The sequence below is a fragment of the Oncorhynchus keta genome, chromosome 6 (genome assembly GCF_023373465.1).
Source record: "Oncorhynchus keta strain PuntledgeMale-10-30-2019 chromosome 6, Oket_V2, whole genome shotgun sequence".
Taxonomy (NCBI): Eukaryota; Metazoa; Chordata; class Actinopteri; order Salmoniformes; family Salmonidae; genus Oncorhynchus; species Oncorhynchus keta.
The window spans coordinates 5,575,453-5,591,473 of NC_068426.1; the positions used below are offsets into that span (position 1 = coordinate 5,575,453).

At 46.2% G+C, this 16,021-nt stretch overlaps 1 protein-coding gene across 1 annotated transcript in view; it reads left to right on the forward strand.

Annotated features, from left to right (window-relative positions):
* Positions 1 to 16,021, forward strand: part of LOC118379845 (short transient receptor potential channel 4-like) — a 140,903-nt gene that overhangs the window by 39,733 nt on the left and 85,149 nt on the right.

Sequence of the window (16,021 nt, forward strand, 5' to 3'; positions counted from 1 at the left end):
CTGATTACAGCTGTATTTATTTAATCCATATTAGTGGAAGGCTGTAACTTAATAAAATGTCTGTTCAGCTGGGACTGAGTCAACAGAATGCACTGGATCTCCTGGCACAGCTCACAAATATTTGTCTGTTACAGCTGGATTGAGTCACTTCAGGTAGGTGAAGGGCCTGTGTTCAATCACAGCTCCAAGTATATGTCTGTTACAGCTGGATGAGTCAACAGAGTGAAGCAGGCCTGGCACAGCTCCTGTTATTGTCTGACAATATAACAGCTGGATGAGTCAACAAATTCTTCTCACTTTTGGTTATTATTTACTTCACTTGCTTTGGCAATGTAAACAACGTGGAGGCCTGGCACAGCTCCTGGTATATGTCTGTTACAGCTGGATGAGTCAACAGACGTGGAGGGCCTGGCACAGCTCCTGGTATATGTCTGTTACAGCTGGATGAGTCAACAGACGTGGAGGGCCTGGCACAGCTCCTGGTATATGTCTGACAGCTGGATGAGTCAACAGACGTGGAGGCCTAATTGCACAGCTCCTGTCTGTATATGTCTGTTACAGCTGGATGAGTCAATCAGACTTTGTGGGAGGGGATGGCACAGCTCCTGGTATATGTTTGCCTCTTGACATTGGATGAGTCATCACAGACGTGGAGGGCCTGGCACAGCTCCTGGTATATGTCTGTTACAGCTGGATGAGTCAACAGACGTGGAGGGCCTGGCACAGCTCCTGGTATATGTCTGTTACAGCTGGATGAGTCAACAGACGTGGCAGGCCTGGCACAGCTCCTGGTATATGTCTCTTACAGATGGATGAGTCAACAGACGTGGAGGGCCTGGCACAGCTCCTGGTATATGTCTGTTACAGCTGGATGAGTCAACAGACGTGGCAGGCCTGGCACAGCTCCTGGTATATGTCTGTTACAGCTGGATGAGTCAACAGATGTGGAGGGCCTGGCACAGCTCCTGGTATATGTCTGTTACAGCTGGATGAGTCAACAGACGTGGAGGGCCTGGCACAGCTCCTGGTATATGTCTGTTACAGCTGGATGAGTCAACAGACGTGGAGGGCCTGGCACAGCTCCTGGTATATGTCAGTTACAGCTGGATGAGTCAACAGACATGGAGGGCCTGGCACAGCTCCTGGTATATGTCTGTTACAGCTGGATGAGTCAACAGACGTGGAGGGCCTGGCACAGCTCCTGGCATATGTCTGTTACAGCTGGATGAGTCAACAGACGTGGAGGGCCTGGCACAGCTCCTGGTATATGTCTGTTACAGCTGGATGAGTCAACAGGCGTGGAGGGCCTGGCACAGCTCCTGGTATATGTCTGTTACAGCTGGATGAGTCAACAGACGTGGAGGCCTGGCACAGCTCCTGGTATATGTCTGTTACAGCTGGATGAGTCAACAGACGTGGCAGGCCTGGCACAGCTCCTGGTATATGTCTGTTACAGCTGGATAAGTCAACAGACGTGGAGGGCCTGGCACAGCTCCTGGTATATGTCTGTTACAGCTGGATGAGTCAACAGACGTGGAGGGCCTGGCACAGCTCCTGGTATATGTCTGTTACAGCTGGATGAGTCAACAGACGTGGCGGGCCTGGCACAGCATTTATGTGGGGTCTGTTAAGGAAGATATAACAGACTGCCAACCACTGGAAACCAGGACAACAGGAGATTATATTTTTAAAGTATTGAACAGCTTTGTGACATCAGATGGACTTTGGTGGTCAAGATGTGTTGGTATCTGTACTGATGGCGCAAAAGCCAGGACAGGGCCTGGACATAGTGGAGTGGTAACACTGTGCAAGCAGTTGCTCCCGACTCCACTTGGGTACACTGCAGCATCCACCGAGAAGCTCTTGGGTACACTGCAGCATCCACCGAGAGACTCTTGGGTACACTGCAGCATCCACAGACTCTTGGGCCTGGCAGCAGCATTTCTTGGGTCACTGCAAGATATCCACCTGCCAACTCTGGGTAACCAGCATCCACCGAGAGATTATATTTTTAAAGCATCCAACAGCTTTGTGACATCAGATGGACTCTTGGGGTCAAGATGAGAGACTCTTGTACATGGCAGCAAACCAGGACTCTTGGGAGACTGCAGCATCCACCGGAGTGGTAACACACGTGCAGCATCCACCGAGAGACTCTTGGGTACACTGCAGCATCCACCGAGAGACTCTTGGGTAGACTGCAGCATCCACAGAGAGACTCTTGGGTACACTGCAGCATCCACCGAGAGACTCTTGGGTAGACTGCAGCATCCACCGAGAGGCTCTTGGGTACACTGCAGCATCCACCGAGAGGCTCTTGGGTACACTGCAGCATCCACCGAGAGGCTCTTGGGTAGACTGCAGCATCCATCAAGAGGCTCTTGGGTAGACTGCAGCATCCACCGAGAGACTCTTGGGTACACTGCAGCATCCACCGAGAGACTCTTGGGTAGACTGCAGCATCCACCCAGAGGCTCTTGGGTACACTGCAGCATCCACCCAGAGGCTCTTGGGTACACTGCAACATCCACAGAGAGGCTCTCGCTGCCAAGGGAATGCCTGACAGCTTGATAGACATTTTGGACACGACAGTGAACATGGTTAACGTTGTTAAAGCGAGGCTCCTGAACTCTCGTATTTTCTGCACTATGCAATGATATGGGCAGCGACCATGTACTGCTTTGCCAACATACAGAAGTGAGCTGGTTATCATGGGGCAAAGTATTCAAAAAATGTTTTTATTTGAGAAATTCTGTACCCCCTCTAGCACCAGGGTCAGCACACCTTTATGGACCATAGTTTTTCCACTTGTCTGACCGCTTGCATGATGACGTGTTTCTCACACGGCTAGCCTGTCTGGGTGATGTTGTTTCTCACACGACTGGCCTGTCTGGGTGATGTTGTTTCTCACACGACTGGCCTGTCTGGGTGATGTTGTTTCTCACACGACTGGCCTGTCTGGGTGATGTTGTTTCTCACACGACTGGCCTGTCTGGGTGATGTTGTTTCTCACACGACTGGCCTGTCTGGGGGATGTTGTTTCTCACACGGCTGGCCTGTCTGGGTGATGTTGTTTCTCACACGACTGGCCTGTCTGGGTGATGTTGTTTCTCACACGACTGGCCTGTCTGGGTGATGTTGTTTCTCACACGGCTGGCCTGTCTGGGTGATGTTGTTTCTCACACGACTGGCCTGTCTGGGTGATGTTGTTTCTCACACGGCTGGCCTGTCTGGGTGATGTTGTTTCTCACACGGCTGGCCTGTCTGGGGGATGTTGTTTCTCACACGGCTGGCCTGTCTGGGTGATGTTTTTCTCACACGGCTGGCCTGTCTGGGTGATGTTGTTTCTCACACGACTGGCCTGTCTGGGTGATGTTTTTCTCACACGACTGGCCTGTCTGGGTGATGTTGTTTCTCACACGGCTGGCCTGTCTGGGTGATGTTGTTTCTCACACGACTGGCCTGTCTGGGTGATGTTGTTTCTCACACGACTGGCCTGTCTGGGTGATGTTGTTTCTCACACGGCTGGCCTGTCTGGGTGATGTTGTTTCTCACACGGCTGGCCTGTCTGGGTGATGTTGTTTCTCACACGACTGGCCTGTCTGGGTGATGTTGTTTCTCACACGACTGGACTGTCTGGGTGATGTTGTTTCTCACACGGCTGGCCTTCAATGGGTGAATTGATTCTAAGAACTGGCCTGTCTGGGTGATGTTGTTTCTCCGGCTGGCCTGTCTGGGTAACAAGGTTTCTCAACACACTGGCCTTCCATCATTGTATCATTTTTTTGTGTTGAACTCAACGGCTGGCCTGTCTGGGTGATGTTTTTTTCTCACACGGGCCTGTCTGGGTGATGTTGTTTCTCACACAGGTACTGGGTGATGTTGTTTCTCAAACTGGCCTGTCTGGATGTTGTTTCACAAACAACTGGCCTGTTGTCATCCCTGTTTCTCCCGACTGGCCTGTCATGTTGTTTCTCACCGACTGGCCTGTCTGAACAAGAGAACCTCATGAAATTGCAATAAGCAGCTGTCTGGGTGATGTTGATTTAATCAGACTACACTGGCCTGTCTGGGTGATGTTGTTTCTCAGAGTATGGCCTGTCTTGGGAAATTGTTAAGACACTGATGCCCTGGCCTGTCTGGGAGATGTTGTTTCCTCACTAGCATGACACAAATGGCCTGTCTGGAAAAGGTGATGTTGTTTCTCACATACAACGGCTGGACTGTCTGGGTGATGTTGTTCAATGACTGGCCTGATCAGGGGAGCAAAATGACTGGCCTGTCTGAGCAAAAATAATTATTGATGTTATTTGTGCCCTGGTCCCATAAGACTGGCCTGTCTGGGTGTGACAAAGTTGTTTCTCCATGGCTGGACTGTCTGGGTGATGTATCATACTGGCCTGTCTGTGATGTTGTTTCTCACACGACTGGCCTGTCTGGGGATGTTGTTTCTCACACGACTGGCCTGTCTGGGTGATGTTGTTTCTGACTGGCCTGTCTGGGTGATGTTGTTTCTCACACGACTGGCCTGTCTGGGTGATGTTGTTTGCTCACAATGCTGGCCTGTCTGAGGGGTGTTGTTTCTGGTGCTAGAGGGGGTCACAGGCTGGACTGTGGTGTGATGTTGGGAGGGCCTGTCTGGGTGATGTGGTGCTGGAGGGGGTACAGGCCTGTCTGCTGAGGGGGTCACAGCACCCTGGACTGTCTGGGTGATGTTGTTTCTCACACGAACCTATATTCAATGTGGGTATTGATGATTGGTGTTGGAGCTCTTCTCTGTCTGCTTAACCTGGACAACACACAGGTACAGCTGTCTGCATTAACAAGGACAACACACAGCTCTTCTCCGTCTGCATTAGAGGACAACAGCACCTTCTGGTGCATTAACAGGACAACAGCACAGCTGGTGCTCCGTCTGCATTAACAGCAACACCCTGGTGCTTCTCCGTCTGATTAACAAGGACAGCACACCCTGGTTCTCCAGTCTGCCTTAACAAGGACAACACACAGCTCACCCGTCTGCATTAACAAGGACAACACACAGCTCATCTCCGTCTGCATTAACAAGCAACACACCCTGGTCCTGGAGGGTATGCTTTTTTGTGTGCAAATGAACTGCAAGGGGTACACTGACCCTGGTGCTATAGGGAAGCACCTGAGTGATTTGGGTTTCTAATTACACAGGTGACCCTGGTGCTGGAAACGGATGACACAGCTGACCCTGGTGCTGGAGGGGTTTTCAGCTGACCCTGGTGCTAGACAACCCATACAGCTGGAGAGTTGATGTTTGAAACCTTGCAATAAGCAGCTCTTAGTTTTTACAATTAGTTATTGGAGACTGACTGCCAGATTTCTGGAGGGGCTGCAGCCAGAATGTCTTACTAAATCATTGGCCGGAAGAAAAATGCCCTCGCAACCACGTACCTATGTGAGAGTGGATTACCTGACAGGCTCCTCACTAGCATGTTTCTTCTCTAAATACAGGCACAGAATGATTGTGGAATGATTTAAGACTGAGACTCTGTAATACAACCCAACACTGCAGAGTTATGTCCCTTCAAACACGCTTATTCACAATGTTCAATGAACAAATGATATGTAAGATGGCTAAATAAAGAGCAAAATGAATGATAATTATTATATTATTATTTGTGCCCTGGTCCCATAAGAGCTCTTAGGGGTACAGCTGACCCTGGTGCTAGAGAGTGTACAGCTGACCCTGGTGCTAGAGGGGGTACAGATGACCCTGGTGCTAGAGGGGGTACAGCTGACCCTGGTGCTAGAGGGGGTACAGCTGACCCTGGTGCTAAGGGGCTCCCTGTCAGCTGACCCTGGTGCTGGAGGGGGTACAGCTGACCCTGGTGCTAGAGGGGTACAGCTGACCCTGGTGCTGGAGGGGGTTTACAGCTGACCCTGGTGCTCAGGACCCTACAGCTGACCCTGGTGCTAGCTCGGTACAGCTGACCCTGGTGCTTTTACATTTACAGCTGACCCTGGTGCTGGAGGGTACAGCTGACCCTGGTGCTTTAAGGGGTACAGCTGACCCTGGTGCTAGACCCTATAGCCTTTTTACATTTAACCCTGGTGCTAGCTCGGGTACAGCTGACCCTGGTGCTAGAGGGGTACAGCTGACCCTGGTGCTAGAGGGGGTACAGCTGACCCTGGTGCTAGAGGGGGTACAGCTGGAGGTTGAATGTTTGAAACCTCAAGTCTTAGTTTTTACAAAGTTATTGGAGTGTTTACCCTTGTAGGATAGCCAGAATTATTACTAAATCATTGGAGGCCGGAGAGAAAAATTGCATCTCGTCAGGCTTGATTCTGACTACAGGTTACCTGACAGGCTCGACCGTTAAGCTCATCATGTTTCTTCTCAAATCCACAGGACTTAAAAGAAAGTAGGGATTTGGAGACGTGACATGTAGTATTTTCATATTTTGGTTTCATATTCAATTCAAAATTCATGTTCTCTTTTTTTAATAAAAAAAAAAAGATTTTCTCAGAAAAACAAGCACGTCTCTGTGAAATGTCAAAGGAGCACTGGCCGTATAGCTTTTTACATTTAATTCAGCTCGTGTCATGACCCTATAGCCTCTTTACATTTAATTCAGCTCGTGTCATGACCCTATAGCCTTTTTACATTTAATTCAGCTCGTGTCATGACCCTATAGCCTTTTTACATTTAATTCAGCTCGTGTCATGACCCTATAGCCTTTTTACATTTAATTCAGCTCGTGTCATGACCCTATAGCTTTTTACATTTAATTCAGCTCGTGTCATGACCCTATAGCCTTTTTACATTTAATTCAGCTCGTGTCATGACCCTATAGCCTTTTTACATTTAACTCAGCTCGTGTCATGACCCTATAGCTTTTTACATTTAATTCAGCTCGTGTCATGACCCTATAGCCTTTTTACATTTAACTCAGCTCGTGTCATGACCCTATAGCTTTTTACATTTAATTCAGCTCGTGTCAAGACCCTATAGCCTCTTTACATTTAATTCAGCTCGTGTCATGACCCTATAGCCTTTTTACATTTAATTCAGCTCGTGTCATGACCCTATAGCCTTTTTACATTTAATTCAGCTCGTGTCATGACACTATAGCCTTTTTACATTTAATTCAGCTCGTGTCATGACCCTATAGCCTCTTTACATTTAATTCAGCTCGTGTCATGACTCTATGATGCTAATTTACCTTTTTTTTGTGAGCCCTTTGAAGATGCTTTATGACATGAATAATCATATTTGTTGAGGTGAAATGTATTTTATGACATAAGGAAGTGGTATTTCATCACCCTCTGTGGTGCAGAGTTGGTGGGCACCACCTGAATCCAGGGTTTCCTAAGGGGGGGCACGTTTAGGTTTTTGGCCCCCTAACACGACACAGCTGATTCAAATAATGAATTCATCAAAAACCTTAACGTGCCCCCCTTTGGGGGTCCTGGGTTTGGGAAACACTGGCCTGCACCGTTTGATCTTAACAGCTACTCTCACCTCTTCACACACCCGTGCACGCTCGCACACACACACACACACACACACACACACACACACACACACACACACACACACACACACACACACACACACACACACACACACACACACACACACACACACACACACACACACACACACACACACACACACACACACACACACACACACACACACGCACACACACACACGCCCGCGCGCTCACACACACACACACACACACACACACACACACACCCACACACACACACACACACACACACACACACACACACACACACACACACACACACACACACACACACTGTGTTGTTACATTCATATTCATCACCAATATTGTGCAGGCCTCTCTTCTTCTGTCCTCAATACGAGTAACGCAATGAATAAACATTAAAGGGACGAGTGGGCTATGATTTCGCTTCATTCCTGCGCTGCTATTAGCATAACGCACCATCTCTCTGACCAAACCAACACGCGCACACACACACAAACACACACACACTCCCAGTCTGTGTCGGTGCACAGTGTACAGCCATTAGGTGTAGATTATTTGATGATAAATCCTATCAAACCTATGTGAACTTTCCTCCACATGTGATGTGTTTGTGATGTGTTTGTGATGTGTTTGTGATGTGTTTGTGATGTGTTTGTGATGTGTTTGTGGCATATTTTCAAAGAACAGTCAAGCAAGACCTGATGAGCAGTTTGATATGTGCCCCATGCGATCCATGTTTAATGAACAAACGTAAAACGTAAAACACGAATCACTTATAAACACTACAAAACAAAGAACGTAACGAAAACCGAAACAGCCTATACTAGTGTAAACTAACACAGAGACAGGAACAAGGACACTAAGGACAATCACCCACGAAACACTCAAAGAATATGGCTGCCTAAATATGGTTCCCAATCAGAGACAACGATAAACACCTGCCTCTGATTGAGAACCACTCCAGACAGCCATAGACTTTGCTAGATACCTCCACTAAGCCACACACCCAATAACTAACAAAACCCCAAGGCAAAACACACCACCATAAACCCATGTCACACCCCGGTCTGCCCAAATAAATAAAGACAAACACAAAATACTTCGACCAGGGCGTGACACCCTGGTTGACATAGACATGTTGAGGAAAGGGATATCACAACAAGTTATAACAGCCCTGTCTGTGACTTACCCTGGCTGTGACTAATAACCCTGGCTGTGACTAATAACCCTGTCTGTGACTAATAACCCTGTCTGTGACTAATAACCCTGTCTGTGACTAATAACCCTGTCTGTGACTAATAACCCTGTCTGTGACTAATAACCCTGTCTGTGACTAATAACCCTGGCTGTGCCTAATAACCCTGTCTGTGACTAATAACCCTGGCTGTGACTAATAACCCTGGCTGTGACTAATAACCCTGGCTGTGACTAATAACCCCACCGGTGACTAATAACCCTGGCTGTGACTAATAACCCCACCGGTGACTAATAACCCTGGCTGTGACTAATAACCCTGGCTGTGACTAATAACCCTGGCTGTGACTAATAACCCTGGCTGTGACTAATAACCATGGCTGTGACTAATAACCCTGGCTGTGACTAATAACCCCACCGGTGACTAATAACCCTGTCTGTGACTAATAACCCCACCGGTGACTAATAACCCTGGCTGTGACTAATAACCCCACCGGTGACTAATAACCCTGTCTGTGACTAATTACCCCATCTGTAACTAATAAACCTGTCTGTGACTTACCCTGTCTGTGACTAATAACCCTGTATGTGACTAATAACCCTGGCTGTGACTAATAACCCTGTATGTGACTAATAACCCTGTATGTGACTAATAACCCTGGCTGTGACTAATAACCCCACCGGTGACTAATAACCCTGTATGTGACTAATAACCCCACCGGTGACTAATAACCCTGGCTGTGACTAATAACCCCACCGGTGACTAATAACCCTGTCTGTGACTAATTACCCCATCTGTAACTAATAAACCTGTCTGTGACTTACCCTGTCTGTGACTAATAACCCCATCTGTAACTAATAACCCCGGTTGTAACTATTAACCCTGTCTGTGACTAATAACCCTGTCTGTGACTAATAATCCCATCTGTAACTATTAACCCTGTCTGTGACTATTAACCCTGTCTGTGACTATTAACCCAGTCTGTGACTATTAACCCTGTCTGTAACTAATAATCCCATCTGTAACTATTAACCCCAGTTGTAACTAATAACCCTGTCTGTAACTAATAACCCCATCTGTGTCCCAAATGACAACCTGAACTCTTCTCCTCAGTGCACTACTCTTGACCAGGGCCCAAAGAGCCATGGGAAAGACAACCACCTGATTTTCCTCTCTCCCTCCTCTTTTCCTTCATTTTCATTTCCCTCTCTCTCCATTATTAAGGGAGATCAGATAAAATCTGTTTTAATTAAAATAAATTCACACACACTCCTGTCTTCCAGTCGGTGTGAGTGACAGCAGTTATCTGAGGGGCTTTAGAAAGAAGGAGATAAGCCCGATCAGAGACTGAGTTTGTACCTAAACTAAATTATTCTGTCAGAAAATATATGAAATTAAAGGAATGTTCCAGAGCAAGGCGTATGCAATATGCCTCACTGATTTGTCCTGATCTGGGGCTGCGTTCGCCTATTCACTATATCCCAGAGGTTATCTTACTCCCTCAAGGGCTTTTACCTACACTGCCTTGGAACAACACCTTACATGTTGTAGGCTCAAATCAAAGAGAGAGAGAGAGAGACAGAGATAAGGCAAGGATAATGGACTGGATTGCTGGTCAGCAACTGCCTTTCACTCCCATTTACCTTCCTGTCATGATCAGGAATTACAGCTGACTGCCTCTATGAGGATTATGACATGTCAGGTGATTATTCATCTCTATAACACAGGGCTGAGTGCTCTCTGTGTATCTCTATAACACAGGGCTGAGTGCTCTCTGTGTATCTCTATAACACAGGGCTGAGTGCTCTCTATTCATCTCTATAACACAGGGCTGAGTGCTCTCTGTGTATCTCTATAACATAGGCCTGAGTGCTCTCTATTCATCTCTATAACACAGGGCTAACTGTTCTCTGTTCATCTCTATAACGCAGGGCTGAGTGCTCTCTGTGTATCTCTATAACACAGGGCTAACTGTTCTCTGTGTATCTCTATAACACAGGGCTGAGTGCTCTCTGTGTATCTCTATAACACAGGGCTGAGTGCTCTCTGTGTATCTCTATAACACAGGGCTGAGTGCTCTCTGTGTATCTCTATAACACAGGGCTAACTGTTCTCTGTTCATCTCTATAACACAGGGCTGAGTGCTCTCTGTGTATCTCTATAACACAGGGCTGAGTGCTCTCTGTGTATCTCTATAACACAGGGCTGAGTGCTCTCTGTGTATCTCTATAACACAGGGCTAACTGTTCTCTGTTCATCTCTATAACACAGGGCTGAGTGCTCTCTGTGTATCTCTATAACACAGGGCTGAGTGCTCTCTGTGTATCTCTATAACACAGGGCTGAGTGCTCTCTGTGTATCTCTATAACACAGGGCTGAGTGCTCTCTAATCTCTATAACACAGGGCTTGCTCTCTGTTCATCTCTATAACATAGGCCTGGCTCTCTGTGTATCTCTATAACACAGGGCTGAGTGCTCTCTGTGTATCTCTATAACACAGGGCTAACTGTTCTCTGTTCATCTCTATAACACAGGGCTGAGTGCTCTCTGTGTATCTCTATAACACAGGGCTAACTGTTCTCTGTTCATCTCTATAACACAGGGCTGAGTGCTCTCTGTGTATCTCTATAACACAGGGCTGAGTGCTCTCTGTGTATCTCTATAACACAGGGCTGAGTGCTCTCTGTGTATCTCTATAACACAGGGCTAACTGTTCTCTGTTCATCTCTATAACACAGGGCTGAGTGCTCTCTGTGTATCTCTATAACACAGGGCTAACTGTTCTCTGTTCATCTCTATAACACAGGGCTGAGTGCTCTCTGTGTATCTCTATAACACAGGGCTGAGTGCTCTCTGTGTATCTCTATAACACAGGGCTGAGTGCTCTCTGTGTATCTCTATAACACAGGGCTAACACAGGGCTGAGTGCTCTCTGTTCATCTCTATATAACACAGGGCTGAGTGCTCTCTGTGTATCTCTATAACACAGGGCTGAGTGCTCTCTGTTCATCTCTATAACACAGGGCTGAGTGCTCTCTGTGTATCTCTATAACACAGGGCTAACTGTTCTCTGTTCATCTCTATAACACAGGGCTGAGTGCTCTCTGTGTATCTCTATAACACAGGGCTAACTGTTCTCTGTTCATCTCTATAACACAGGGCTGAGTGCTCTCTGTGTATCTCTATAACACAGGGCTGAGTGCTCTCTGTGTATCTCTATAACACAGGGCTAACTGTTCTCTGTTCACCTCTATAACACAGGGCTGAGTGCTCTCTGTGTATCTCTATAACACAGGGCTGAGTGCTCTCTGTGTATCTCTATAACACAGGGCTGAGTGCTCTCTGTGTATCTCTATAACACAGGGCTGAGTGCTCTCTGTGTATCTCTATGACACAGGGCTAACTGTTCTCTGTTCATCTCTATAACACAGGGCTGAGTGCTCTCTGTGTATCTCTATAACACAGGGCTGAGTGCTCTCTGTGTATCTCTATAACACAGGGCTGAGTGCTCTCTGTGTATCTCTATAACACAGGGCTGAGTGCTCTCTGTGTATCTCTATAACACAGGGCTGAGTGCTCTCTGTGTATCTCTATAACACAGGGCTAACTGTTCTCTGTTCATCTCTATAACACAGGGCTGAGTGCTCTCTGTGTATCTCTATAACACAGGGCTAACTGTTCTCTGTTCAACTCTATAACACAGGGCTGAGTGCTCTCTGTGTATCTCTATAACACAGGGCTAACTGTTCTCTGTTCATCTCTATAACACAGGGCTGAGTGCTCTCTGTGTATCTCTATAACACAGGGCTGAGTGCTCTCTGTGTATCTCTATAACACAGGGCTGAGTGCTCTCGATGTATCTCTATAACACAGGGCTGAGTGCTCTCTATTCATCTCTATAACACAGTGCTGAGTATTCTCTATACCTCTCTATAACACAGTGCTGAGTATTCTCTATACCTCTCTATATCACAGGGCTGAGTGATCTCTATTCATCTCTATATCACAGGGCTGAGTGTTCTCTATTCATCTCTATAACACAGGGCTGAGTGCTCTCTATACACCTCTAAAACACAGTGCCGAGTGCTCTATATTCATCTCTATAACACAGGGCTGAGTGCTCTATATTCATCATTATAACACAGGGCTGAGTGCTGAGTGATCTCTATTCATCTCTATAACACAGGGCTGAGTGCTCTATATTCATCTCTATACCACAGGGCTGAGTGCTCTATATTCATCTCTATAACACAGGGCTGAGTGCCCAAATATTCATTTCTATAACAGAGTGCTGAGTGCTCTATATTCATCTCTATAACACAGGGCTGAGTGCTCTATATTCAGCTCTATAACACAGTGCTGAGTGTTCTCTATTCATCTCTATCACACAGGGCTGAGTGGTCTATATCCATCTCTATAACACAGGGCTGGGTGCTCTATATTCCTCTCCATAACACAGGGCTGAGTGCTCTATATTCATCTCTATAACACAGGGCTGAGTGCTCTATATTCCTCTCTATAACACAGGGCTGAGTGCTCTATATTCCTCTCTATAACACAGGGCTGAGTGCTCTATATTCCTCTCTATAACACAGGGCTGAGTGATCTATATTAATCTCTATAACACAGGGCTGAGTGCTCTATATTCCTCTCTATAACACAGGGCTGAGTGCTCTATATTCCTCTCTATAACACAGGGCTGAGTGCTCTATATATTCCTCTCTATAACACAGGGCTGAGTGCTCTATATTTATCTCTATAACACAGGGCTGAGTGCTCTATATTCCTCTCTATAACACAGGGCTGAGTGCTCTATATTCATCTCTATAACACAGGGCTGAGTATTGTTCAATCTTGCAACCAGTACAAAATTAAAGGAATAAATACATAGGCTGTGCAGGCCAGAACAATCAATCCCAGAACCATTTGATGTATATGGTTAAAAAAAGAGTCTATTGACGCACCCGTACATCAATCGAATTAACACCATAAATTAGTCATCAGCAAGGTCTGTCTGTGTAGTGAGATAGTCCACATCCAGGTCTGTGTAGTGAGATAGTCCCCATCCAGGCCTGTCTTTGTAGTGAGATAGTCCCCATCCAGGTCTATCTGTGTAGTGAGATAGTCCTCATTCAGGCCTGTCTGTGTAGTGAGATAGTCCTCATTCAGGTCTGTGTAGTGAGATAGTCCCCATCCAGGCCTGTCTTTGTAGTGAGATAGTCCCCATCCAGGTCTATCTGTGTAGTGAGATAGTCCTCATTCAGGCCTGTCTGTGTAGTGAGATAGTCCTCATTCAGGTCTGTGTAGTGAGATTGTCCTCATCCAGGTCTGTCTGTGTAGTGAGATAGTCCCCATCCAGGTCTGTCTGTGTAGTGAGATAGTCCTCATTCAGGCCTGTCTGTGTAGTGAGATAGTCCTCATTCAGGTCTGTGTAGTGAGATTGTCCTCATTCAGGCCTGTCTGTGTAGTGAGATAGTCCCCATCCAGGTCTGTCTGTGTAGTGAGATAGTCCTCATTCAGGCCTGTCTGTGTAGTGAGATAGTCCTCATTCAGGCCTGTCTGTGTAGTAAGATAGTCCCCATTCAGGCCTGTCTGTGTAGTGAGATAGTCCCCATCCAGGTCTGTGTAGTAAGATAGTCCCCATTCAGGCCTGTCTGTGTAGTGAGATAGTCCCCATTCAGGCCTGTCTGTGTAGTGAGATAGTCCCCATTCAGGCCTGTCTGTGTAGTGAGATAGTCCCCATCCAGGTCTGTCTGTGTAGTGAGATAGTCCCCATCCAGGTCTGTGTAGTGAGATTGTCCTCATTCAGGCCTGTCTGTGTAGTAAGATAGTCCCCATTCAGGTCTGTGTCGTGAGATTGTCCTCATTCAGGCCTGTCTGTGTAGTAAGATAGTCCCCATCCAGGACTGTGTAGTGAGATAGTCCCCATTCAGGTCTGTCTGTGTAGTGAGATAGTCCCCATACAGGTCTGTGTAGTGAGATAGTCCCCATACAGGTCTGTCTGTGTAGTAAGAGAGTCCCCATCCAGGTATGTCTGTGTAGTGAGATAGTCCCCATTCAGGTATGTCTGTGTAGTGAGATAGTCCCCATCCAGGTATGTCTGTGTAGTAAGAGAGTCCCCATCCAGGTATGTCTGTGTAGTAAGAGAGTCCCCATCCAGGTATGTCTGTGTAGTGAGATAGTCCCCATACAGGTATGTCTGTGTAGTGAGATAGTCCCCATCCAGGTATGTCTGTGTAGTGAGATAGTCCCCATTCAGGTATGTCTGTGTAGTGAGATAGTCCCCATTCAGGTATGTCTGTGTAGTGAGATAGTCCCCATCCAGGTCTGTCTGTGTAGTAATATAGTCCCCATCCAGGTTTGTCTGTGTAGTAATATAGTCCCCATTCAGGTCTGTCTGTGTAGTGAGATAGTCCCCATACAGGTCTGTCTGTGTAGTAAGAGAGTCCCCATCCAGGTATGTCTGTGTAGTAAGAGAGTCCCCATCCAGGTATGTCTGTGTAGTAAGAGAGTCCCCATCCAGGTATGTCTGTGTAGTGAGATAGTCCCCATTCAGGTATGTCTGTGTAGTAATATAGTCCCCATTCAGGTCTGTCTGTGTAGTGAGATAGTCCCCATTCAGGTATGTCTGTGTAGTAATATAGTCCCCATTCAGGTATGTCTGTGTAGTTAGCAAGAGAGAGTTTTTTTATGGGCTGCGTCTCAATCCACCTCAAATCAAATCTGATTTGTCACATACACCTGGTGAGCAGATGTTAATGCGAGTGTAGTGAAATGCATTAATATCCAACCAGTAATCTAACCTAACAATTTCACAACAACTACCTTAGACACACAAGTGTAAAGGAATGAATAAGAATATGTACATAAACAACATATATGAATACACATTATTCCATTTCTGTTAGTCACATGTCTGTGGAACTTGCTCAGTTTATGTCTCAGTTGTTGAATCTTATGTTCATACAAATATTTACACGTGTTAAATTCGCTGAAAATAAACGCAGTTGACAGTGAGAGGACGTTTATTTTTTTTGCTGAGTTTAGTTTTGTGCCAACAAAGTGGTTAAATACGTGTCCAATATATACATGTATATACATGTTTATTTCTTCATAGAACAGACACTTCAAAACCTTTTTTTATTATATATATTTGTTTTGTCATTTGAATATGTTATTCAAAGTATTTCTATGGGTTATAGTAATGAAGGCTAAATGCAATATTTTATCAAATTATTGTTACATTTTTTTCAGCGATATATGCAGCAGTCCTAAAACTAGAATTCAAATAGCTAAATGATATATGGTACGACTTTCTTAAAACAATTCCATA